The following is an 11,514-nucleotide window of genomic DNA, read 5'->3' on the forward strand; positions in this document are numbered from 1 at the left end:
AAACTATATCCAAAAATTATGGTTAAACTCAAAGTGGAAGTATGTTTTCTAAAATGGTCATCTAGACGTCGTTCTTTCGACTGAAATGACTACCTTTACAAAAACGACTTGTAACTTATTTTTCCGACTATAAACCTATACTTTTTCTGTTTAGATTCATAAAATAGAGTTCAATATGAAACCATAGCAATTTGATTCACTCAAAACGGATTTAAAATGAAGAAGTTATGGGTAAAACAAGATTGGATAATTTTTCTCATTTTAGCTACGTGAAAATTGGTAACAAATCTATTCCAACCATAACTTAATCAACTTGTATTGTATATTATGTAATCTTGAGATACCATAGACACGTATACAATGTTTCGACCTATCATGTCGACACATCTATATATAATTCGGAACAACCATAGACACTCTATATGTGAATGTTGGAGTTAGCTATACAGGGTTGAGGTTGATTCCAAAATATATATAGTTTGAGTTGTGATCAATACTGAGATACGTATACACTGGGTCGTGGATTGATTCAAGATAATATTTATCGATTTATTTCTGTACATCTAACTCTGGACAACTAGTTGTAGGTTACTAAAGAGGACAGCTGACTTAATAAACTTAAAACATCAAAATATATTAAAAGTGTTGTAAATATATTTTAAACATACTTTGATATATATGTATATATTGTTACAGGTTCGTGAATCAACCAGTGGCCAAGTCTTACTTCCCGACGAAGTAAAAATCTGTGAAAGTGAGTTATAGTCCCACTTTTAAAATCTAATATTTTTGGGATGAGAATACATGCAGGTTTTATAAATGATTTACAAAATAGACACAAGTACGTGAAACTATATTCTATGGTTGAATTATCGAAATCGAATATGCCCCTTTTTATTAAGTCTGGTAATCTAAGAATTAGGGAACAGACACCCTAATTGACGCGAATCCTAAAGATAGATCTATTGGGCCTAACAAACCCCATCCAAAGTACCGGATGCTTTAGTACTTCGAAATTTATATCATATCCGAAGGGTGTCCCGGAATGATGGGGATATTCTTATATATATGCATCTTGTTAATGTCGGTTACCAGGTGTTCACCATATGAATGATTTTTATCTCTATGTATGGGATGTGTATTTAAATATGAAATCTTGTGGTCTATTGTTACGATTTGATATATATAGGTTAAACCTATAACTCACCAACATTTTTGTTGACGTTTAAAGCATGTTTATTCTCAGGTGAATACTAAGAGCTTCCGCTGTTGCATACTATAATAAGGACAAGATTTGGAGTCCATGTTTGTATGATATTGTGTAAAAACTGCATTCAAGAAACTGATTTCGATGTAACATATTTGTATTGTAAACCATTATGTAATGGTCATGTGTAAACATGATATTTTAGATTATCATTATTTGATAATCTACGTAAAGCTTTTTAAACCTTTATTTATGAAATAAAGGTTATGGTTTGTTTTAAAAATGAATGCAGTCTTTGAAAAACGTCTCATATAGAGGTCAAAACCTCGCAACGAAATCAATTAATATGAAACGTTTTTAATCAATAAGAACGGGACATTTCAGTTGGTATCAGAGCGTTGGTCTTAGAGAACCAGAAAATTTGCATTAGTGTGTCTTATCGAGTTTGTTAGGATGCATTAGTGAGTCTGGACTTTGACCGTGTTTTCTTTAAAAATGATTGCTTAACATTTTTGTTGGAAACTATATATTTTTAACATATGAATATTATGTGATATATTAATCTCTTAACGTGTTTGATATTATGTGATAGATGTCTACCTCTAGAACAAGTCCCATTGACTCACCTAATAATAATGAAGAGTCAAATGTAAATTGGAATGATTCGTGGACTGATTCACAAGTTTCCGAAGAGGAACCGGAAGAAGAGTCGGAACCGGAAGAAGAATCGAAACCGGAAGAAGAATCGGAACCGGAAGAAGAAATAGAACCGGTGGGGGAAATAATAAAACGGTTAAGTAAAAGAAAATCCTCAACCAACCGACCAAGGTTAATTATGGTCAATGGTGTTTCCGCCAAGGAAGCAAAATATTGGGAGGATTACCAATTCTCCGATGAATCGGATTCCGACGAGAATTCCGATGATGTTATAGAAATTACCCCAACTGAATTTAAAAAGGCAAAAGAAAATAATAAGGGAAAGGGCATAAAAATAGAGAAATCTAATTCCAACCCCGATGAACTTTATATGTATCGTCAACCCCCGAAGTCCTTAAGTTGTAACAATGACCCGGGAACCTCTAAACCACCAGGTTTTTCTAAACCAATGTGGACAACGACGGCTCGTATTAGGGGAACATCATATATCCCTAGAAACTTGGCAAAACGAACCAAAACTGAATAAGAAGAAACGAGCGAGTCGGAATAAGATAGTTGTATTCGTGTGGTGTAATATATGTAATATAGTGTGCTTATGCTTTATGATATATGTAAAAATTGCTTGTATTAATAAGTATTTTTTTATGAATCTAACTCTTGTCTATTTTACAGTATAAAAACACAAAATGGATAGACAACCCAATATTTTAAGAGACCTACCCGGAGACATGATTGATGAAATCTTGTCTAGAGTCGGTCAGAATTCCTCGGCACAACTATTTAAGGCGAGATCAGTTTGTAAGACATTCAAAGAACGTTCCAAGAATGCCTTGGTTTATAAAAGGCTTTCGTTCAAAAGATGGGGGATATCACATTGGGAAATCCATAAGTTACGATGTGTTTACTTTGACGCATATATTGCGGGGAACCCAAATGCTATTTTACGCAACGGGTTAAGAAATTATTTTGACTCAGTATATCCGAATATAGGACTTCGTGATTTAGAAAAAGCGGCTAACATGCAACATAAAGAAGCATGTTATACTTACGGGTTAGTAATGTTCGCTTCTCACCAAAGTGAGAACAAGAACATCGGGCTACAACTATTAAACAAAACGTTCCCACAAGTGACGGAGTCGGTAATTGGGGTAAGAAATGAGGTTTTTAGGTTATTACGAGACTGTTGGTCATTACGTAACCCTCGTCCCTTTGACGACGTTACAACACGCTATCTTATCAACGGCCATAACGGTTATGTTCCACAAGACCAAGGATGGGAAGTAGTCCTAGTAAAACCAGAATGCATGACTTGTTTCTGAACGTATGAATTACGTGTCTTTATTGCCTTTGCTGAACGACTTGTGTACTAGCTAGAATTATCTTCACAACTATCTTGTATCAAAGTTATTGTGTGCTATATTTCATGCTTTATGTAAAATAAGCGGTATTGGAAGTTTGTAAAATATTGTATAAAAGTTTGAACGCGAAATATTATTACAATCAGTTTTTCATATAGAATTGTAGTAGTTGAATTGTATATTAGCTACTAAGTATGAACTTAACGGGTAGGTACTGAAGTGACCCGAACTTTTCCATGTTTATATATATTAATTGAGATTGATATTTACATGATTAAATGTTTCCAACATGTTAAGCAATCAAACTTGTTAAGACTTGATTAATTGAAATATGTTTCATATAGACAATTGACCACCCAAGTTGACCGGCGATTCACGAACATTAAAACTTGTAAAAACGACATGACTATATTGAAGGTATTTCGTATGCCCGAGAGACATATTAAATTAATGTGGCTAACGTGTTATGATCCAAGTCGGGTCATACCCAATAACAAGCTTACCAACACTTTATATGTATTTAATCTTAACGATTAGATCGTTAAACAAATACGCGACACTTGAACTTTAGAAAATCGGTTTTCTAAAATATCATCACTTGAGATAAATTATTTGGATAATTTATGTATATTAAGGATTTAATTATTTATAGGTATAAATAATTATGTTGTGTTATATTTTATAAAATAGTTTATAAAATGAAAGTAACTTAATAAATAACATGGGTTTTATTACTTGTATATAAATAACAAGTTTTATTAAAATTAAATGCCTTATAAAACCCTTGTTGGTGGACGTTTTTGGAGACCCAAGACACAACACCCATGCTCTATTTTGTTGCTTTTAATACTACACATTCCTTAAGACATGCAAGCATCTCTTTTGCTAAAGGTTAGGACTTAAGTAAGAGAGTCTTGTGACTTCAAAAATACTGCATTTTGCTCTCCCCATTTGCTGTGTTCTGGCCGTGAATTAGCAAAGGAAAGAAGGTAGTTTTTGCTTGCAAATTTAGCTAATTCAAGTGTCTAAAATCCTAACTAATTAAAGGTGGTGTTGGTGCACAAAAGGCTTGGGGTATTACACACTTGAGGCTTCAAATTAGAAGCTATTTTCTCCATCATCTTCTTCTTCATATCCTGCTGTCCATTCAGCTCATTACTCACCATTGAAGAGGTATAATCTTCTTCTTTTACTTGTATTATATGTAAGTATGATTCCAAGACTTGATATTAGTATGGAATTTAACAAAACGGTTTTATATATATACTTGTTCTATTAATGCTTCCGCTCGTATTAACTATCTTAAAATTGGTTTTATGATTGTGTAAACTACATGAACATGTTGTTTTGAAACTTGTTAAATTCCATCAATGGTATCTAGAGCCGAAGTCTATGGATTATGCTTCTTATATGGTCTTTAAACCCACTATATTTGCATTCCAAGTACATGCATGAAAATGGAATACAAAATTGTCGGGTTTGGGTGGGTATGTATTTTGGCCGAATTATAGGAGTCCCAAAAGTGGGTTTTGGGCTCTTCTATTTGGTTCATATTTGGTTGTATGATGATGTTCACAATCTATGCCTTGGCCTTGTGTTTGGTTGTATGTTTGATGATTATTTATTATTCATTTGGTATGTAATATTAATTCATTCATTTGGTTTGTAATATTTATTCATTTGGTTATGTAATTTATTTTATATTTGGTATGTAAAATAGATTAGGTTGTATTTTCATTTTCTAGAGAAAAATGTATTAGGATATATTTTTTGTAAAGAGTATGAAGATGCAAAAGATGGAGCAAAAGAAGAACACATGCATTTGGATGCAAGATTTAGTGGGAGATGTTAAATCTCCTACTTTGTGTTATGACCCATTAACCGGTGACATTTGTTTTCGGCTAAACAAATGTCCACCAAAAGGCTAGATTGTGAACATATTATTTTTGCATGTGTGGTTGTTTTGTTGTTTGATTATAGATTGTATGTTTAGTTGCTACAAATTAATCACACAAGTTAACAACAAACAAACTAAAAATTTAATTGGTTAAATTAGACGTTATTAACAACATGCAAAATGACAATTTAAATGGTTAAATTGAAATGGCAAAAGGACATTAATAAATGGTTGTTAAGAACACATAATAATTGGTTATTAAAACACATATAAAATGGTTTATATCAAATCAAGTAATTGGCTTAATTACAAGACATGAAAATAGATTTTCATATAAACCATACACTAAATGCATGTTGGTGTATGGTGTAAATGTTTTCTTAAACTAGAATTAACGAAAACTTAAAATCCCTTAATCGACAAGGCAAACAAGTTAAACGCCATCCTTTTGTGTGACACTTGAAAATATTAGGGAACTCATAATGGGATAAAGGTCACCTAACCGTTGTGAGCAAACTAATATGATTGAGGTAAATTTCGCACACTTGTGGGATAAAGGTCACCTAACCACTTGGATGTTAAATTTACACGTTTACACAAGTAGGGCGACTTGATTTGGGAATCATGAACTTAGGGTCACCGAAGCATGAGGAACAAATAGGCGTTGATGGGATGAATATGCCATGCAAAAGGATTGCATGATCCCATAATTTAGAAGTTGCAAAAGGATTGCAATTGTCATATAAATGACTACCTAGCTAAATCAAATAACGGGATAAAGGTCACCTAACCGAAATTTGATTTACCGTTGGATTCTAATATTTAATAAGTCAATTAATTATAAAAGGGTATTGTTTATTAAATTTAAAATCGATACTTAAATGAACTTTGTTAATTTTTTAGATGGCCGCAAATAACAACAACATGCAAAATGCACCACTTAACCTAAACAACCTATCATTAAGGTCTCTCCTCGAGAAAGACAAACTCAACCATACGAACTTTATGGATTGGTTCCGAAATCTTAGGATTGTCCTCAAACTTGAGGATAAAGCGTATGTGTTGGAGGACCCTATTCCCGACCAACCGGATGAGGAAGATCTAGAGGGCATGGCTTATTATGACAAGTATTGCGCCGATTCGGTGCAAGTCGCTTGCCTAATGCTTGGGACTATGATACCCGAACTCCAAAAGGATTTCGAACATCATAGTGCATATGACATGATTACGCAATTGAAGGAGATGTTCCTTCAACAAGCACGTGTCGAGCGCTTCGAAACGGTTCGAGCGCTACATGCATGTCGTATGGATGACACCCAATCTGTATCCTCTTATGTCCTCAAAATGAAAAGCCTTATTGATCGCGCAAACCGTCTTAATCTCAACATATCTAATGAGCTAGCCACTGATCTTATCCTAAACTCCTTGTCAAAGAGGTTTGACCAATTTGTAATTAATTACAATATGAATGGGATGGATAAGACCATTGGTGAACTTCATGGCATGTTAAGGACGGCCGAAACTAGCATGGGTAAGAGGGCTTCACCCATGCTAATGATCAATGATGGTGGGTCCAAAGGTAATAACACCTCTAAGCCAAAGGCGGCTAAGAGGAAAGGACCCGCCCATCAAGGCAAGGGAAAGGGGAGGATGGTTACCCCAACCAAAAACAAGAACAAGAAGCAAAAGGTTGCCGGACAAGCAAACCCCAAGGAAGACCCGTGCTTCGGTTGCGGTGAAGTGGGTCACTGGAAACGCAATTGCCCGGTCTACCTTAAGGAGTTGAAGGAAAAGAGGGATGTGGGGCAATCCTCAGGTAACATATATATGGTATATATAGAGCTTAGTATTACTTCTTCTAATACATGGGTATTAGACACTGGATGTGGAACTCATATTTGCAATTCTTTGCAGGGGTTCAAAAGAAGTAGCAAGCAAACGGGAACATCAAGTCTCTTTATGGGTAATGGAGCCAAAGTGCAAGTGAAGGCTCAAGGAGACTTTGTATTAAAGCTTCCAAGTGGTTTGGAACTTATTTTGAACAATGTTTTGTATGCACCGAATTTATGTCGAAACATTATTTCAGTTTCCCGTTTAAAACAATGTGGTTTTTATCTTAATTTTGTTAATGATGATATCCACGTTTATTTAGATAATGTATTCTATTTTAAGGCTTCACCTTCAAATGGAATTTATGAATTGGTTCATGATGACACATCATCTAGTAGCTCAATATACCATACTAGCACCAAGAAACTCAAAAGGGATTTGAGTGATTCCTACTTATGGCATTGTCGCCTTGGTCAGATAAACAAGAATCGAATGCATACACTTCAAAAGAATGGCCTTTTGAAATCAAATGAACTAGACTCGTTTGATGTATGTGAATCTTGTTTACAAGGCAAAATGACTAAAGCACCTTTCAAAGGGACCTTTGAAAGGGCTAAGGACTTATTGGGATTAATACATTCGGATGTATGTGGACCCTTTAAACCCATAACTAGGAATGGTGAAAGATACTTCGTTACTTTCATTGATGACTTCAGTCGTTTCGGATATGTCTACTTGTTAAGACATAAGGACGAAACTTTTGAAGCATTCAAAGAGTACCAAAGCGAAGTACAAAATCAACTCAATAAGACAATCAAGGTACTTCGTACCGATAGAGGAGGTGAATACCTAAGCGATGCTTTCCAAGATCATCTTAGGAGTTGTGGGATTATCTCACAACTTACTCCACCTGGAACACCCCAACTGAATGGAGTTTCCGAAAGGAGGAACCGAACCCTAATGGATATGGTTCGATCTATGATGGCTAGAAGCTTGTTACCTCTATCATTTTGGGGTTATTGTCTATGCTCCGTGGCTCGTATTTTAAATATGGCCCCAACCAAGAAAGTGGAACGAACACCTCATGAGATGTGGTTTGGAAAACCTCCATCTCTATCATACTTAAAGGTATGGGGATGTGAAGCTTATCCTAAGCGTTATGTCCCTAATAAGTTGAATGCTCGATCCACGAAGTGTATCTTCATAGGATATCCCAAGGATAATATGGGATATTATTTCTATGATCCATCCGAGCAGAATGTATTTGTTGCTCGGAAGGCGGAATTCCTTGAAACTAAGTTCCTAATGGAAGGAAGTAGTGAAAGGAAGATAGATCTTGAAGAGGTTCAAGATCAAGTAGATGATACACAATTGGTTGACACTAGCACTCAACATGAAAATGTTGAGAGTGATCAAATGGATGATCAAAATACACAAGACGTTTGCAGATCTGGTAGGATTAGTAATCCTCCTGAGAGATATGGGTTTCTCATGGATGGTTGCTATGTGGTTGATTTGGATGAACTAATAAACTACCAAGATGCTTTATCAAGGATTGATAAAGATAAATGGCAGGAAGCCATGAACGCTGAGATGCAATCCATGTATGACAACCAAGTTTGGGAACTTGTTACATAACCTGCTGGCTCAAGGCTAGTTGATTGTAAATGGCTTTTCAAAATGAAAACCGACATACATGGAAACTTGGATACATATAAAGCTAGACTTGTAGCAAAAGGTTTCACTTAAACTCAAGGGGTTGACTATGATGAAACTTTTTCGCCTGTGGCAATGCTAAAGTCTATTAGGATATTACTTGCCATTGCTGCTTATTATGATTATGAAATATGGCAAATGGATGTCAAGACTGCTTTCCTAAATGGATATCTTGTGGAAGATGTCTATATGGTTCAGCCTGAAGGTTTTGTTGATCCGAAATATCCTAAAAAGGTATGCAAGTTAAAGAAGTCAATCTACGGATTGAAACAAGCATCTAGAATGTGGAATCATCGTTTTAATGAGGAAGCCGAGAAATTTGGCTTCATTAAAAATGGTGATGAAGCTTGTGTATATAAGAAAGCTAGTGGGAGCACTATCATGTTCCTTGTACTATATGTGGATGATATATTGTTATTTGGAAATGATATTCCGGCAATGCAAGGAGTTAAAACTTGGCTAAGTAAATGCTTCTCCATTAAGGATCTTGGAGAAGCACAATATGTTTTGGGGATTGGGATCTACAGGAACAGATCCAAGAAACCGATAGGTTTGAATCAAAGTGCATACATTGAAAAGATCTTGAAAAGGTTCAAGATGGAGAACTCTAAGAAAGGTTTGGTACCTATTCAAAGAGGAACACTCCTTAGTTCATCTCAGTGCCCCACCACGAAAGATGAACAAGAGAGAATGAAGAAAGTCCCATATGCGTCTGCCATTGGGTCAATCATGTATGCAATGATATGCACTAGACCGGATGTGTCATGCGCACTTAGCTTGACAAGCAGATACCAGAATAACCCAGGAAACAGTCATTGGATTGCTGTTAAAAGTATATTGAAATACCTTAGGAGGACTAAGGATATGTTTCTAATATATGGGTCTGGTGAGGAGGAGCTCGCCGTGAAAGGTTACGTGGATGCGAGTTTCCAAACTAATCGTGATGATTCTCGATCACAATCCGGTTATGTCTTCACGTTAAATGGAGGTGCAGTCTCTTGGAAGAGTTCAAAACAGGATGTTGTTGCATTATCCACTACAGAGTCGGAGTACATCGCCGCATCATTGGCAGCTCAGGAAGCTGCATGGATGAAGAAATTCATCGATGACTTAGGAGTAGTCCCTTCCATACAGGACCCTCTTGAGATCTTTTGTGACAACGAGGGTGCGATTGCTCAAATCAAAGAACCTCGTGCTCACCAAAAGACCCGTCACATTGAGCGGAGATTCAACTACATAAGAGATGAAGTTGAAAAGGGAAAGATATGTATTCGCAAAGTTCACACAGATCTTAATATAGCGGATCCTCTCGCGAAGCTCTTACATGGATCAAAACATGCAGGACATGTTTGTGCATTAGGGCTTCGATATTCTAGTGATTGGTCATGATCTGTTTTAAGTATTGTAACGGAACGAAATTGTTCAAACTCATTAATATAATTATGGTTTAATTTATTTTGAGTTAAGTTCCTATTTTGCATATTTTATCCATGAATAAGCAATTATTCTAAATTCCGTAGTCGATCACATTTGTGGGAGCAAGTGTGAGGTTTAGACTATTATGAACTTGGATTGGTATACATTCACGGGATGAATGTGGGGCAAGGTTGCAACCAAGGTTCATAGATATTTGTAGTATACAAATATTGGAAGACCCGCCCTCAAGATTTACTAAATGGAGCCTTTGTGGTTGATCACATGTAATCTTGAGTAAAGGCGAATATCATTGTATCCTCTGACCTGAGATACGTATTGGATTCGGATATTTACCAGGTATTGTGTCTTGATTCTTTCCTTCGCTATTCTGAAATATGGTAGTTCACAAGGAAGAGCTCAGGCATAATGCAAGGTACATATTTAGGACATATGTAGTCAAGATGAAATTTGTCCCTCTTATTCGTTGAGAGTCAGATGTCTAAGGCCTGATAAAGTTAAATCTAGAAGAGAGTGATCACTCTGTGTCTCTTGAATTTAACATGACATCTAGGACAAAAGGATGTGATGAAAGATTCACCTATTCATGTTCGAGTTGGGATCTCGAAAGGGATGATGTTATTGAATGGCAAAAGTCATAACATATTGGGGGTGATGGACGGTCGTTAGGTGGTATCCATCACTTGCATTAATTTCTTATGTTTCTCGTGCAAGTGGGAGATTGAAGGTATTTCGTATGCCCGAGAGACATATTAAATTAATGTGGCTAATGTGTTATGATCCAAGTCGGGTCATACCCAATAACAAGCTTACCAACACTTTATATGTATTTAATCTTAACGATTAGATCGTTAAACAAATACGCGACACTTGAACTTTAGAAAATCGGTTTTCTAAAATATCATCACTTGAGATAAATTATTTGGATAATTTATGTATATTAAGGATTTAATTATTTATAGGTATAAATAATTATGTTGTGTTATATTTTATAAAATGGTTTATAAAATGGAAGTAACTTAATAAATAACATGGGTTTTATTACTTGTATATAAATAACAAGTTTTATTAAAATTAAATGCCTAATAAAACCCTTGTTGGTGGACGTTTTTGGAGACCCAAGACACAACACCCATGCTCTATTTTGTTGCTTTTAATACTACACATTCCTTAAGACATGCAAGCATCTCTTTTGCTAAAGGTTAGGACTTAAGTAAGAGAGTCTTGTGACTTCAAAAATACTGCATTTTGCTCTCCCCATTTGCTGTGTTCTGGCCGTGAATTAGCAAAGGAAAGAAGGCAGTTTTTGCTTGCAAATTTAGCTAATTCAAGTGTCTAAAATCCTAACTAATTAAAGGTGGTGTTGGTGCACAAAAGGCTTGGGGTATTACACACTTGAGGCTTCAAATTAGAAG

The sequence above is a fragment of the Rutidosis leptorrhynchoides genome, chromosome 2 (genome assembly GCF_046630445.1).
Source record: "Rutidosis leptorrhynchoides isolate AG116_Rl617_1_P2 chromosome 2, CSIRO_AGI_Rlap_v1, whole genome shotgun sequence".
Classification (NCBI taxonomy): domain Eukaryota; kingdom Viridiplantae; phylum Streptophyta; class Magnoliopsida; order Asterales; family Asteraceae; genus Rutidosis; species Rutidosis leptorrhynchoides.